Source organism: Planococcus citri, chromosome 3, assembly GCF_950023065.1.
Source record: "Planococcus citri chromosome 3, ihPlaCitr1.1, whole genome shotgun sequence".
NCBI lineage: Eukaryota > Metazoa > Arthropoda > Insecta > Hemiptera > Pseudococcidae > Planococcus > Planococcus citri.
The window spans coordinates 15,881,129-15,898,087 of NC_088679.1; the positions used below are offsets into that span (position 1 = coordinate 15,881,129).

At 34.7% G+C, this 16,959-nt stretch overlaps 1 protein-coding gene across 1 annotated transcript in view; it reads right to left on the reverse strand.

Moving 5' to 3' along the window:
- The window catches only part of LOC135841264 (nephrin-like), a 1,354,679-nt gene that overhangs the window by 1,138,422 nt on the left and 199,298 nt on the right, over positions 1-16,959 (reverse strand). The window lies entirely within an intron of this gene.

Genomic DNA, 16,959 nt, shown 5'->3' on the forward strand with positions numbered 1-16,959 from the left:
CTTCCAGTACATCGTTCAAAGATTGTCAGATTTTCCAACCCTTCTCATACTCGATACTTTGGATATAGAACAGGTGAATTTCAATTTCATCGAGAAGAATAATCGTTCAGACGACATCATACAAAGGGTGAGACAAGACAAGGGGACACGAATCAAGCTCAGCTAATTAGCTGGCCCTTCTCTGCCCTTCTTTACACCGCTACGTCAAAAGCTCGTGTATACAACTTGATGAAATTAAACGCAGAAACGTAAGTATTCTATTGCATGATTCGTTTTTACGGCGAATCGAGTATGCAATTTTATTAACACGTTCTCGTCGTCGTCTGAAGATGAGTGAATTATCGATAAAAGCGATATGCAACTTTGTTGCCATATCACGTGAGTTACAACAGCTGCAACGAGTGCGCTTTTAATCATCGCACGATTACAACAGGTAATAATTACAAGCTTTATTTTGCAGCTTATTACTCGTACATGTAGAAGTTCTCCTACCCCTACCCCTAACTATACGTCGTCGCATCATTATGAACGAATATTCTTCATCATCTCGCCTTCGTCATCCAAAGATCGAGAGAAAAGGAGGAAAATCTGTTAGAAGAGACGAGTAATTTGACACCATAATCAAACTGTAAATATTTTCTTAGTACCTACACGAGCAAAAGATGAGCTGTAATCTTTAAATTGAATTTTTTCCCATCGCAGGTACCTACTGCTGCTGTAGCTGCCACCTCGTCGCACTATTTAAACCCTTGTACGAGTACACAATCGTACATTAATATTCACACATATTACAATACCGCACTATATACATACTTGCACGAGCAACGACAGCTACAGCAGCAGCATCTCACAGTCTGAATAAAATAATCCGAGATGGTAATTACAAAATGATGAATTATACCCCACAGTATTTTGATTATGAAGTTCGCCTTCGCCTTTGCCTTCGCCTTCGCGTCTCACACAACAATCAGCCATACGTAGTACAATACTATAGGTATATACATCGGTTACACGCCAGCACATTCATTGTAAATCTTCAAAATCTTCGGAAACCAACATTAATTACTATAGCGGAATTGTTATCGTATCCTTTCGTATAATAACCCCGCCGCTTTGTTTTCGTCGTAGTCGTTCGTTCGTTCGTTTTGCGCGAGAAAACATATTCCTTATGTCAGGTTTTCAAAACGAAAATAACTCCTTAAGGATTTACCAAGCGATTGTAAATTTCCCCGTTGAATTTAAATGATGAAATACTCGCGAGCTAGGTTAGGCGACGATAAGGGGTGGTGAGGTATCCCTATTCTTTACATTTGTACCAGTACCACGAATACCTACCTACATATCTATACATATTTTTGTCGGAATATTAAACGACGAAATTATATAGTTATATCACTTTGTCTCGCACTTTCACCCACCTCGGCGTCATTTTTATTGTATTCAGTTGGCTCGTTCTTCTACGTACAATTTCTCGAACACGACAATGCGAGGCTGTTTGATATAGGTAGGTAAACATATCGAGAAGAGCTCGTAGGTATTTCTCAGCCAGTTTTTGATTACTTACTCGTCAAACTACGAGTAGGTAAGCGATGGGAAAAAATACATTTTGGAGATTTCAATTCGGCAAATACATGGGGGGTGGGGGGTGAGAGGAGAAGAGAGAAGAAATGGGACCCATTTTTTTAGGCGTATTTCAAACGTAAAAAGATGTTGTTTCTTTAAATCACTCGACTATACAGGTGAATGGCCGCGAGGATAGTAACCCGGTGGATTGGCAAGTGAAACTGCTGTTCGGGTAGGTACATTTTAAGGCAGCCGCCAGTTAAATATATTTACTTTTAATCTCGTTTCGGCGGCAATATCGATTGTACCCAGATAAGTATGCCATCGTTGTACACGAAATAATTTTAGTATATTTTATACCTATTTTTTTTAAGTACAGACTCGTTGATGGTATTTCTTTTGCGAGTTTTATGTACTTTCCCACGGAAATATACAGGGTGTCCGAGGAGTGGTGAAATAAACTTCAGATTTGCATACAACCGATTACGACTGACGATGAGAAAAAAAGTCATGTGAAGGTGTGGCCCATCTTCAAAATTGAAGGGGCAAAAACTTTTTTTATAATTTTGAAAAGCCTAAATGCAATTTTGGCCATGGGGGTTGGTAGTACTTTGAAAAATAAACAAAATTATCTCAACTTACAAATTGATGGAGTTACAAATAATTTTTAATACATAATTTCAAAAAATCGAGATGAAAAAAAATGAATACGTGGAAAGGAACACTACGTCAAAAAATGAACAAATGTCATTCAGATACTAATAAACAGTAAAAATCTTTTTAGGTGGGATCAAAGGGGTAAATTCAAAATGGTGGTTCCAAAATTTTCCAAAAATTAACCCCCCCCCCCATTTCTGCTCCCGAGGGTCGAAAATAGGAAAATCACCTCGCATTAACGTTTATCGAGTTCAAACAGATATTTTACACTAAAAAAGGCTTTGAAAATAATACTCAGTGGTTCCTAAAATTATATTTGTAATCACACAACTTTGGGAACCCCTGGAGCCCAAAAAATGGTAATTTTGGGTTAACCAACCACCGATTTGTATTTTAGATATTTATTACAACATTTTAAGAGTGGTCTAGTCGATAACTGTCGGGGGGGGCAAAAAAGGCCCTATCAGGACTCCTCATTTGCCCCTTCAATTTTGAAGATAAGCAATTTGTCATAATGCCATTTTTTGTTCGTTTCCTCGAGTACAACACTATCTACAGTTGAATTTTGGCAGACGATTCCTGGAACACCCTGTATACTAATTTTTTCACCAATTTATGAGCATTTTTAGTAACTGGAAGGTCAATTTAACAATAATTTTCACAACCATTTTTGCATTTTCAACAAAATTATCATCTAATTTTGAGAATAAGGCGCTTGATTAATTTTTGGCAATTGCTTCAATGTTTGGTCAGAAGAATGATAAATTTATTAACGTACAATATGTATATAATCATGACCAGCATCAGCTGATAGCAAGAAGGTTTTTGCTTATTGGCAACTCATCGCTTTTGAATTACTTTTACAAAAGTTTTTATCTAATCGAAACCTGAAAAAATGCTCAATTTCCTCCAGATTTGAAAAATTAAAAAGAATTGCTAAAATATTAAATATCGAATTTGCAATTGCAAATCACACAATTGATTTGTTTGGAGTTTTAGTCCATGGTAGTTTTTCACTTGAAAAGCAAATGTCAAGTTTGAATTCTACTGAATATTCTATACGCACCTGACTTGAAACGTTTTCAAATTTTTAAACGAATTCAATAACTTTCAAGTATTAGTTCCGGTATTTGGAAAAAAATATATTTGGCTCCAATTTTTATCTCCTCCTCTTCCAAGGATGCATCTCTCTTTTTTTAAAAATGCACATATCTCCTCTACTGTGGACATGTCAGACAACAAAACTCCAAGGATTATTGATTTTGAGTCAAAAAGGTATTTGGAAAAAAATAAGTTCGATTCCATTTTTTATCCCCTCCTCTTCCAAAGATCCACCTCTCTTGTTTGAAAATACACATACCTCCTCTTTTTTTGATCATATAGAAAAATTTTCCGAGTAATTACAATTTTTGAATTTTCAGAGTACCTATATAACAGCAAAAGTGACCCATATCCAAACACAGCAGGGGCACCAAGCATATTTATGTGGCGTAGAAGACTGCGACTACATGTCAGACAACAAAAATCCAATGAAAAGCCATACAAGTAGTGTACAAGTTATTTCTTGAAGGCTTCTCTACATTTTTGTATACGAGTATTACAGCAATTTCATTTGGGGAAATCCTCGCCTCGCAAATTCAAGAAATATGTACACATTGAAAAATATTCAAAATCACATTATTTGTGTTTACCTCGGAAATTATTTAAGATGGCAGAAAAGTGATAACCACTTAGGAAAGTAATTTTATATCTAGAGATCCTGCGTAATCTTCAATAATTTCCGGGGTAAATACCAATAATGTGATTTCGAGTATTTTCAAAGTGAATTTTTCAAATGGGAGGGGGAGGGTTGCTTCAAATGAAATTTCTGTAATAACTAATAACCAAAAATGTAGAATATAAAGCCTTCAAAAAATAACTATTGCTCAAAAATATTTTCCATTAAAGTAATAATATTGTTAAACAAGATTGTTTCATTGGATTTCAAATATGATGCATTGCACATCATTCATCAGTGTAGGTAAGTAAAATCATATTGTTGTTAATTAGACATTAGATATCGTAATACATTTTATCAATTATATGTTGTCTTTTGCTTCGCAGATAAGTAAATAATTTTTGTTATTTTTTGCTTCGCAAATGGCGATGTCAGTATTGATGAAAATCAAAAAATATTAGCAATCTCCTAGGGAGAAAACAAATGAAGAGGGTTTTCAAACCACGTGTAATGTTTTTTTATATTTATGGAATTTTATTACATATTGTGTCGTGATTCACTTTTCCTTCCAGTGTAGAATTTAAAAATTTGTAATTCATTCTATCAGATAAGAACAATTTTTACTAGGTATACTGCTTGCACCAGTTATTTTTTGTATTTTCAAGAAAGGGGGAGGAGGTCGCCAGTGGACCTTTGGAAGACAAGGAATGAAAAAAAAAGCACCCAAGCTTATTTTTTTTTTGCAAATACCTTCTACAAGTAGATTCCTAAGAAACAGTCATCAGATTGCTCTTTACATTTGGCGAGAGCGGAGGCATTTTTTTGAGCTTATTCGACCAGAATACAATGCCAATAAAAGCATCCACTTAGCTCGAAATGTAGAGAATAACGCCAGGGGAAACAGAGTCCAGAACTTGAGAGGAATTGAGAAGAAAATTAAACTGTCAAGACACATCCACATACATTAACAAAGTAAAAATTGAAAAAAAAGAAAAATGAATTTTGCAGTATGTACCTATTTGTATATGTACATATACCTATTAATCATACATGTTTTAAAAAAATAGAACTATAGGTAAGTAATGTTTTTAGTTTTCAATTTTTCATTTTTGTACCACTTTTCTATTTACAGTATCTGTACGCAATATGCAAAATGAATTTGATTTCATTTTGGAATTAAAAATACTTTTTTTTTTTAGAAAGCAAAAATTTTGATGATTCCAAGAGCTAAATGTGATTTGCCCATCTGTTGAAAATTAGTTCCATTTTTATCGACATTGACCACAATTTATTTTGCTCACCAAAGCCATTGGCTATCACTGATTACAAGAGAGTTTTTGCTTTTTGTCTCGATGATAATTTTCAAAATCGTATTTTGCCCCTTCAATTTGCAAGATAGGCAACTTGTTTATCTTACATGTTTTTTACTCGTACCTGGTTGTATCCGGCCAAATCTGAAGTTTGTACTACCACTCCCTGGACACCCTGTAGAGTTGCAAGATCTCTACAGTTTTGCTTATTACAGAAATTTTGTTAGGAGAAACCCTCGCCTTGCAAATTCAAGAAATGCACTTTGAAAAATACTCAAATTCACATTAGGTATTTGTGTTTACCGCGGAAATTACTGAAGATGGCACAACTTATCATTGTACAGAGATTTCTGTCCATTCCATCAGTTTTCCCCTAGCCCCATCCTGCACTATCTTCAATAAATTTCCGCGGTAAATACAAAAATAATCTGATTTTGAGTATTATTCAAAGTCAATTTTTCAAACTGGGGGGAGGGAGGGGGCAATGATTGCTCCAAATGAAATTTCTGTAATAACCAGAAATGTAGAATATAAAGCCTTCAAAAAATAACCATTGCTCAAAAATATTTTCCATTAAAATATAATAATATTGTTAAACAACAAGATTGCTTCCTTGGATTCCAAATAATTATGATGCATTGCACATCATTCATCAGTATAGGTAAGTAAATAAAATCATATTGTTGTTAATTAGACATTAGATAGTACAATTTACTTGTTTTACTTCGCTTAAAAATCCATTCTATTCAATGTATGTGTAGGAATGAATACAGCTACATTCAACTTTATGCCACACCTACCAGACAAATCATTAATTATTTGTTGTCTTTTGCTTCGCTAGATGAGTAAATAATATTTGTTCCTTTTTGCTTCGCAGATGGCAATGTGAGAGAGCGTTTTTTAAACTTGTAATGATTTTTATATTTATGGAATTTTATTACCTATACTGTGTCGTGATTCATTTTCCTTCCATCGTAGAAATTTTGGAACAGAATGTTAAGTTACGCATCTGAGCAAATTGTGCCCCAGGATCAATACTTATTTAGCAAAAGAGCGAGACACAACAGTAAAACTCATACATATGAAGGCGCTACTACCTCCAAGATCCACTATTGTGGGTGCAGCTCATCGTCCCAAGCAGTAGGGAACTCGGGTTCTTTTTTTCAGGGACATCGCCAACTTGAGAGAAGGGCGAGAGATGAACCTGATAAAGAGTTGTGGCACAAAACGAATAAGTATGATTAAGCGCAGAAAAAAAATCCGCCTTCATAAAAATATTGAAAGAAACCAGCTCGAGAGTGGTAACTGGTAACTCTCGAGGGGTTCTTTAATGAAGGTACATATCTTGAACGTCAGTAAAATTTCTGAACAACATCGCCCAATCCTAATGAAATTTTTTTCTTTTTTTTCAACGTAAATATTTTGACAATTAATTATTTTGAGATTGATAACTCGCTGATACGTTTTGTTTTACGAGGCGTATGGAACTCGGTTACGGTAGTAAGTAATATTCTAACATTTCAACTCAATATCTTTTAGAAATTAATTTACTCATTTTTTGCATAATAATAATAGTGTTAATGATAAATTACCTGACGAAATTCAATATCGCGTGACCGATGAGCGCTTCAATTATTCTTCCGACGAAGAATCTCATCAAAATGCATTTGGTTTTAAGAACATGCACATCAAAAAATACAGTTGGCTCACAGTATTTTCAGCCATTGACTATTCGCTGACTGCAGAGAGTTTTTGCTTCTGGTAAATTTTTATCATTTTTTCCAACGTAAAACTGAATTTTGCCAGTATGAATATATGCCTAATTTCAATCTCTCAGTCCCATCGCTAATTAGGTTAAGTATATAGAAAAAGGAAAACAATAAGGTTAATTTTGAACGTAGATCAAAAATTAATCTCGTGTACGGTTTCAATAAAATACGTATCTTATCGCCAATTGGCTCAATCATCAAAACGCTGTTCACTAATTGGCTATTTTAGAAAAACAATACATATGTAAACGAAAATCGTCGACCGTATATAATGGACGAATAATTCAAATCGCAGGAAATGACGGCTAGATTTTGGATGCAGAATCCAGGAAACCTTCTGCTCATGCGCCAAACATGACGCTTACGGTGCTGTGGAAGAGAGAGACGGTTTACTGGTTGAACGTGGGTTGAACCAGTGAACCGTCTCTGTCTCCACCAGCACCGTAAGCGTCATGTTTGGCGCATGAGCAGAAGGTTTCCTGGATTCTGCATCCAAAATCTAGCCGTCACATTTTGTCTTTTTTTCACCGTTGAATTATTCGTCCATTATATACGGTCGACGACGAAAATTTAAAAATTATAGCAAAGGAGCATTTTGCGTCAAGAAAATGACCATTCTGTAATAATTTCAAACTTCCACTATCTCTACTCCTATTGTCAAAACTAACTCTCAAAGGAACCCATCCATCAGAGTTAGACCTCATGTGACCTATAAGAGCAGGCGCCTGATGAGTGCCAAATGTAAAAATTCCAAAAACGAGCAAAACAGCTAGACCAGTAGACCTACTACAAAAAATGGTCCATGGTCAAACTCGCCGACAAACGACAACAATTTTCACGAAAATTTGATTAAAAATCAGCGGGAAAAAATTCACTGCAAAATTTAATTGGTTCTCAAATAACAATAACTGCTTAAAAAATTTTCAAAAAAATCAGAACTTTCGAACACGATTCGAAAATCAAATTCGGAGAAAATGGAGCAAGATAATTTTCCACAATCCATCAGTAAGTAATTTAATACATTTTTTCCAACAGCTTTTCAAGTGATTCCCAAGATAATTCCACTATTTTTTATTGTGTACTTCATGTAACTTTTTCACGATTTCATTTCATTTCAATATTTGATCAATTTATCGTAATTTTGAGCATTTAAAGGATACTTTGCTCAATTTTTACAATACTTCATAAATTTTCAGTCAATTTAAACGTTATTTTTATGGCATTTCAACAAAATGTTTAAGCAATTATTTCAAATGTTGACTGATAGGCTTAAGCTAATTTTTCACAAATTCATGGTAACTTTCAGTAACTGGTAAGTCAGTATGTACCTACAACAAAAAAAAAGCATCCACTTTGCTCGAATTGATGTAGCTTTCAACCCCCCCCCCCCCATCCCATTGAGGACTCTTCGTATAAGTTTTGGGAACAGAATGATAAAATACGCTGCTTTTGAGCAAATTGCGCCCCTCTAGAATTAAACGAAGAGAACTCCAGGAGAAGAAAAGAGTCCAGAGCTTGAGAAGAATTGAGAAGAAAAAAATAAAACAGTCAGACCCATCCGCATACCACATGAGTAACAGAGCAAAAACTAAAAAAAAAATTGAAAATTAATCTACATAGTATTATTAATTCTACAATTCTACATGTTTAAAAAAATTAGAACTATAGGTAATGTTTTCAGTTTTCAATTTTTTATTTTTGTGCCATTTATTTGTAAATTAATTTGACTTTTCATCAAGTATTTAATTTTATTTTGAAATTAAAAATACTATTTTTAGAAAGCAAAAATTTTGATGATCCTCAGAGCTATAAATGTGATTAGCCTATCTGCTGAGAATTATAGTTTCATTTCAAAGGACATCGACAGTGCTCCGAAGCATTCATCCAATATTTCGCTCACAAAAGCCATTGGCTATCGCTGATTGCAAGAGAGTTTTTGTTTTTTGTTTTGCTGATAATTTATAGTGTGGAACCTTTTCCAATTTTCCCAATCTAACGTGAAACTGAATTTTGCCAATATAAAAATGATTGCAATTTCTCAATCTCTTATTTCTTTATTTTAAATACGTTGGATTTTTCAAAAACTAATCTTGTGTTCGGTTTCAATATACATATGTACTATTTAATCGTTGATTGGCTTATCGATTGGCTATTTCATGAAATAATATGAAAATTTAAAAATTATGGCAACGGAGTTTTTGTGTCAAGAAAAATGTCCTTTCTGTAATTTTCAACTTTCACTTTTCCTACTCATATTGTCGAATTTAACTCTCAAGGGAACTCCATCCACCAAAGTTGGACCTCGTATTGACCTACATACAAATTATACGAGTAAAAGCAACCGCGAGTGGCAAATGTAAAAATTCCAAAAAGGGGTAAAAAACAGACCTACTACAAAAATTGGTCATTGGTCAAACTCACCACAAACGCCAAAATTTTTGTACTACGAAAATTGAACCAAAAATCAGCGAAAAAAATTCACTTTAAAATTAAATATGCCCACTTTTGGACTTGGAGATAAAATTATGTAGGTCTAAAATTCAACTTTGATGGATGATTTTTATAGAATTTTTCACGCTGATCACTGGAAAAAGTAACGAAAAAATTCCATCGTTGTTAGGATTTTTCACAATTTCAGAGTTGATGACACTACGTACAAACAAATATTATCACTATGTAATTAAAACAATTTTTGTTAACATTTTCAAGTGATTCCCAAGATTATTTCACGATTTCGTTTCATTTCAATGTTTGATCAATTTATCGTAATTTTGCAAATTTTAGGGATACTTTGCTCAATTTTTACAATATTTCATTAATTTTCAGCCAATTAAAACAATTTTTATGGCATTTCAACAAATGTTTGAGCAATTATTTCAAAGGTTGACTGAAAATCTAAGTTTTCACCAATTCATGGTAACTTTCAGTAACTGGTAGGTCAATATACATCAATACTTTTCATGATACGAGTATGGTACCTACTTTGAGCATTTTTGACAAATCGTTATTAAATTTTGAGAATATTTGATCAATTTTTGATAATTAAGTCAACTTATAACCAAAATGATGACTTTTTGATGATTTCAATGACCTGGTAGAAATCTTGAAATACCAAATTTTATGCCAATTATTTCGAAATCACGACTGAAAAAAATAATTCGAAGTAAATCAGCATACGGAAGAGAAAAGCAGCACATTATTAATCTTTCAGGCCCATCTCTGCGGGGTTCGCACCTCAGGAGGTCTTGAAATTGAACGAAAGAAATTGTATTTTCTCTATTTTTCTAAGAGACTAAACTCAATCGAAACAGTTTCCAAAATCGTAGTTTAAAAAGATAAATTTGGCTGGAAATGTCGCGAGATGTTAATGTAAGTTTATAACACTCGTATTACGTAATTATGTATGTTGGTACATTGGTACGTATTATAATGACTTAAACGAACTCGCGATTCAGACTTATGCGAATTTTTTTTTTACCGCAAATTTCCAACATTTCATGTAGATTTTTTTTTTTTAAATTCACATCGGCATAAAAAAAACAGCAAAATAAAACTCCCACAGAGCCAAATTTCAATACATCATTAGCCTCTGATTCGACTAATTCCAAAAAAAAACAACCAGTGATCTCGAGAATGAAAATTTCCCAGGCTCCAATCCGAGCCTATAACAATCCTCTCTTCACGAACAATATTTACACCTATCTATACCTACCTACGAGCAAAACATATCATACACAAAACCCCAGCGAAAATCTTTCGACTACTTTCCTAAATTACCGAAATCGTCCAACTGTGAATGCTCCGCTCTATACCGGAAAATATTTCTACAGAAAATGAGCACGTCGAGATAAAAATAAAATTCCAAAGGTCGACAACCCTTCCGGTAACGTTTTTATTGACACCGGTAACTCCATACCTACTACTATGGCAAATCAACGCGCGAGAAGTCTGAAAAAAAAGACAATTAACTTGGAATTCTAACACGATCTTTCTTTTTAAAGGTAGGTATTTCGCTGATCGTGCTCTCGACTGCTGCGCCCTCTTAACCCGCTTTCTTAATACGTCTCGTGTACTTCCATACTTTCCACCATCCTCAAATCTTTACTTTCTATAATTAGCGTCGCGAAAGAAAAAGAAAAAGAGGATAAATTTCTGCGTTCGTTTCATTAAAAAAAAAAGAGAAGAGAGAGAAAAGGGCGTGAAATCAGATTGCAATATTAAGTAAGTATAAGCTGCCTAATATTACAACGTAAAAGTGGTAAAATCTTTTACGAAACGGTTTGTCATTTTTCTTTCATTCGTGTTTGGCGAGAATAAACTGCTTTAAAAAACGAAGAAACGATTGAGATACCCATCTTCCTTCGTCGCTTGGTAAATAGAATGGCAACGACACCGAATCAACTCGGAAAAACGATTGAAGCAAAATAGCAGCCATTTAACGACAGCATTGTACTGATCGTTCAAAAAAACTCTCTACTCCATAAATTATTCTAAGAAGTCACCGAATCGTCGAGGCAATCTGACAAACAGAAGGATTAAAAATCTGAGAACGAATCTGGGTTCACTTATGGGTCATTCCACGTCAATTGGACCAAGAAGTGGTACTGGGGTGTTCGGCGATTTTTTTGAATTTTTCCTGTGGAAAAACCTTCCGAAGGGATGACCAATGGCGCAAATCGCAGCCCTCTAGCCCATTTTTAAAGGCAGCCAGGGGGTGTCAAAGTTTTCAGTGAACCTAAAATATCATCCATTTCAGCAGTGGATTACTCGATAACCGCGATACCTACCAAAATGGAACATTTTCCCATAGTTAAGGGTTTTGAAAGACTTTTTGGTGATATCAAAAAAAATCAGTGTTGCCACTTTTTTTCGTACAAAAAATTCGCTCAAAAAATTTCGAAACGTAGTTTTCATGCCGTTCCGACTCTAAAAAATTCTGAAAAAAATATATTATGGACAACTTTTCATGCTGAACAACATATTAAAAAATTAGGATGGTACCATGTTGCAAAGTTGATTTTAAAAAATTGAAAGTTTGCGAAAAAATAAGATTTTTTGATTTGAAACATGAAAAAAAGTTTTGATAGGTGAAGTTGACCCATTTGACCCATATTTTTACGTATCTGTTGAAAAAGTTGAAAAAACCCTTTCACTCGATGAAATGAACTTCTCACAAAAAAATCAAAATTCGAAAAAATTCAATTTTCAAATTCAAACATCAAAAAAAGTCAAAATTTATTCAGTTGTCTTATTTTGACCTCTTTCTGACGTATTTCATGAAAAAGTTGATAAAAGTTACACTCACAACAGAAAAACAAAAAATTCGTTCATTTTTTGAATCTTTTCGAATTTTGATTTTTTTGTGAAGTTCATTTCATCGAGTCAAAAGTTTTTTTCAATTTTTTCAACAGATACGTAAAAATAGGGGTCAAATGGGTCAACTTCACCTATCAAAACTTTTTTTCGTGTTTTAAATTAAAAAATCGAATTTTTTCGCAAACTTTCAATTTTTTAAAATCAACTTTGCGACATGGTACCATCCCAATTTTTTAATATGTTGTTCAGCATGAAAAGTAGTCCGTAATATATTTTTTTCAGAATTTTTGAGAGTCGGAACGATATAAACACTACGTTTCAAAACTTTTTGAGCTAATTTTTTGTACGAAAAAAAGTGGCAACACTGATTTTTATATCACCAAAAAGCCTTTCAAAACCCCTAACTATGGGAAAATGTTCCATTTTGGTAGGTATCGCGGTTATCGAGTAATCCTCTGCTGAAATGGATGATATTTTAGGTTCACTGAAAACTTTGACACCCCCTGACTGCCTTTAAAAATTGGTTAGAGGGCTGTGATTTTGGTCATTGGCCATCCCTTCAAAATGTCTTTCCACAGGAAAATTTCGAAAAAATTCGCCGAACCCCCCCCCCCCCCACCACTTTTTGGTTCAATTGACGTGGAATGAACCTTACATCGAAGTTCTAAATGAGATAAAATTGAGGTGAGTAGGAGATCGATTTGAACTGTGGTCAATCTAGAGTAACTGGCTTAAGTTCTTTCACGAATGAAGCTTTTATTTATACGATTATCTGTTGAAATCCCCCCTCCCCCACCTCTCGAAAACAATAACAACATATAATCAATACAAAAATACCACCCACGATACACATACATATTTCGTTCAATTTCACAATAAATTCCGCCTACTTGAAATTTCAATACACCCCTATATATCTGTTTTCAAACGCAGCACACCATTTCACCCTTCTACGAGGACTGAGCTGAGCTCTCGAGAACCAGCATTTCCAACCCATCAACACGCTTCATTTGATCTTCCCACACTGGCAGTGATTCTCGTCTCTCGACAAATTTATCGTTATGAATCAAAATCGCACAAAGAGAGAGAGAGGAAAACCTATAAAACGCTGACTATCAAAATGGTCCGCGAATTTCAAATGTTAAATATCGCGTAAAAAATACGAAAAAAACGTACACTTGTTTCTGACAACGCGATTATTTTCACCGCAGCCGCAGAAAAAAAAATAAAACGATGGTTATTTGTTGTAAAAAAAAAAAATAAAAGAATGGGTAGGTAATGTAGTGTTATACCTGCACGTTAGCGATTGCATTTCCTTCTTTTCAACAGGCATTTCTCTTCTTTTGCTTTCACTCGCTAGCTAGCGGCCAAATACCCTAGTACATGAAACAAATGTCGAATTTATTTTGTCATTTTAGACACACAGATACCAGCCAATTGTAAGGGTACCTATCTATTCGGGCAGGCACCGATATAGCTTGATGTATTTGAAACGAACTCAAGTATATTACCACCGACCACAGACTCGAGAGATGATACATCAATAGTTCGAATTTCATGAAAAATTTAACTTTTTTCCAAAACATTCGTCGTCAGCCCTGCTGGAGAGAATTTTCGACGATTTTTCATTCTGCAAGATGGATAATAAAAGAAAATAGAACCGAACACGCGATAGCTCGAGGGGAGAAAATTTTTCTTTCAATTTTTTTCATCGCTCGGATCGGCTCGTGTTTTCATTCGATTCGAGTGTACGTAAGAAAGTACCAAGTTTGGATAGGCTATAAAATATGGAACGAATGAAAACTGATGCGAATAAAGATGGACGAAAAGAGAAGAGAGGAGAAAATTGAAAAGTCAATACCGAAAATACCGTCGAAATTAATCAAATCGGAGGAAAAAAAAGTACGTCGAGACAATTTTGCACTTTCAAACTTGCATAAACACAGAAGAGCATTTTCGCGAAATTTAATAAGTATAGCAATATTACCAATATATTACCATGTATCACGAACGAATCGAACCAACTACTTACGAAGACTATCAGCCACGAATATTTTGGTAATAATTCACCACTGAACACGATTAAAAATGCGATGCGAACTGCGAAGTACTTCACGCCGAATGCAAAACTGAACTGGACGATTGAAAAGATTACAGAAAATATTGCACTAAACGATTAACCTATCCTACAAGTCTTTATCTCTTCTGTTCACTAGCTGTCTTTTTATTGCTTTCCATAGCGATAAAACCAGATAACAGATAAGACAAGTTGTAACTCTCACAATGAAACCGAACAAGGCTTTCATCAAGATATGCAATGCGAATGCATGTAAAAGTTGATTCGATTTGACATGAAATTGTCCAATGCTCAAGCTAAATTTCAATCCTTACACTTGAGTAGGTAGAGGTACTTTAATGAAAAGAAGAGTTTCAATATTGCCAGCATCTGTTCCATTTTCATTCTCTTGAAATAGAAAAATGAACTATAGAAATGAGGAAAGGATTGGAGGGGGGGGATTCAAATTTCGAAAGAATTTACGCAAATGGCTCACATTGAACTGAATATGAAAATGTTCAACAAAGACTTGGATATTCTGAAGTTGATGGAATTTGAAATAGAAAATTGAAAACTTTTCTAGTTCTAAAAACTTGGAAGAACTCGCAAACAATCCGAAAATTTAATCAATCGTTTCCAGATCCGTACCTATCCAGTGAATCGAGGTGTTGACAAAATTTCAAAATGAAAGCAGGACTTTCGGCAGGAGTTTTTCAAACACTTCACGACTTCTTCATTGAGAAAAGGGGTTCAACATTTTAAAAGTCGATTCGGAATTTTTCAATCGAAAATCACTACATTTTCTCTACCATTAAAATAACATTTCTTTACAATTTTATACATCCCCTCCCCACCCTACCACAATCACATCATATTTTACTCAACTTTTTCTGTTTTATTCAGAGAACGTCACATTTTAAACACTGACGTAATCATTTCATAATTTCAAAGCAATCACAAACACCGAATGACACGAGGGCAAAAGTTCTACAAAATTTAGATCAGTTCAAAAAAATAATCAACTCAACAATTGTAGTATTTTTGACGTCAGAAGTTGATTTTGTTGGCCTTTAGTCGGGGAGCCCGCATAAGGATCTATTGCACCCCCACGTCGATCCTCCGGGACAACTTTTTTCTTGATGGGGGAGTTCTAAGAAACATTTCTAGCCCTTGTCCTCAAAAACAAGTGGCCCTACTCACAAAATGGCGGCCATTTTGATGGGCAGGTCAGCCGAAATCGCAGATTTTATGTTCCAAAACAGGACTTGCACGAAATTTTTTAAACCATACAAAGGTAAATCGAAATAGCAGGCAAAAATTTTTCACCTGTCAAAGTTTCAAGTGCCAAAAAAGTGCCTTTTTCGATTCTTGGTGAATTTTTGAAAATTAAATTTTGGCCAAAAATGAGTGAAAAAAAATCAAAATTTCACCAAATTGACCAAGAAAGCTGAAATTTGGGATACAACCTATTTTCGACATGCCAAATACATTGAAAACTGTTTCAAACCGTTTTGAGCAGTTCTGAAGCCTCCAGCAGATTTTCGAAACTCCAAATGGAGATGGAAAGCCGAAATTTATTTTGCGAACTAATTGCAATAGGCTACGAAGTCGACTGCAGGTGAATTTCAAGTCGTTTTGGAGCCTCCTGCGACTTTTTGAAAATCACTGGAGCCTCCGGTAGATTTTTGAAATTTCAAATTCCCACAACATTTTATCAAATGGAGTTAGCAAGCTGAAATTTACTTCGCAAACTAACTTCAATGCGATATGAAGTCGACTGCATGGTGGTTTTAAATGGTTTTGAAGCTTCCAGCTACATTTTGGAAACTTCAATTTTCCGAAAAACGCCATTCAACCTTTCAAAATGTCGCTGGAGGCTCAAAAACGACTTGAAATCCACCAGTAGTCGACTTCTGAGCGTAATGAAATCATTTCGGCTGTCCATTTCCATTTGATGAATTTCAAGTTTCAAAAACCTGCTGGAGGCTCCAGTAATTTTCAAAAAGTCACCGGAGGCTCCAAAACGACTTGAAATCTACCAGCATTCAACTTCGTAGAGCATTGAAATTAGTTTGCAGAATGAATTTCGGGTTTCCAACTCCATTTGATGAAATTTTGTGAGAGTTTTGAGTTTCAAAAATCTGCTGGAGGCTCCAGAACTGCTCAAAACGGTTTGAAACAGTTTCCAATCGATTTGGCATGTCGAACATATTTCAGCTTTCTTGGTCAATTTGATAAAATTTTGATTTTTTCCCTCATTTTTGGCCTAAATTTGATTTTCAAAAATTCACCAAAAATCGAAAAAGATACTTCAGCACTTGAAATTTCGACAGGTGATAAATTTTTGCCTGATATTTCGATCTAACTTTGTACAGTTTAAAAAATTTCGTGCAAGTCCTATGTTGAAACGCAAAATCTGCGATTTTGGCTGACCTGTCAATCAAAATGGCCGCCATTTTGTAAGTAGGGCCACTCTTTTTTTTGATGACTCCTCTAAGAAAAAAGTTGTCCCGGATAGATCCTTATGCGGGCTCCCTAACTACTTGGCTTGTTTACAATATTTGAACCGTA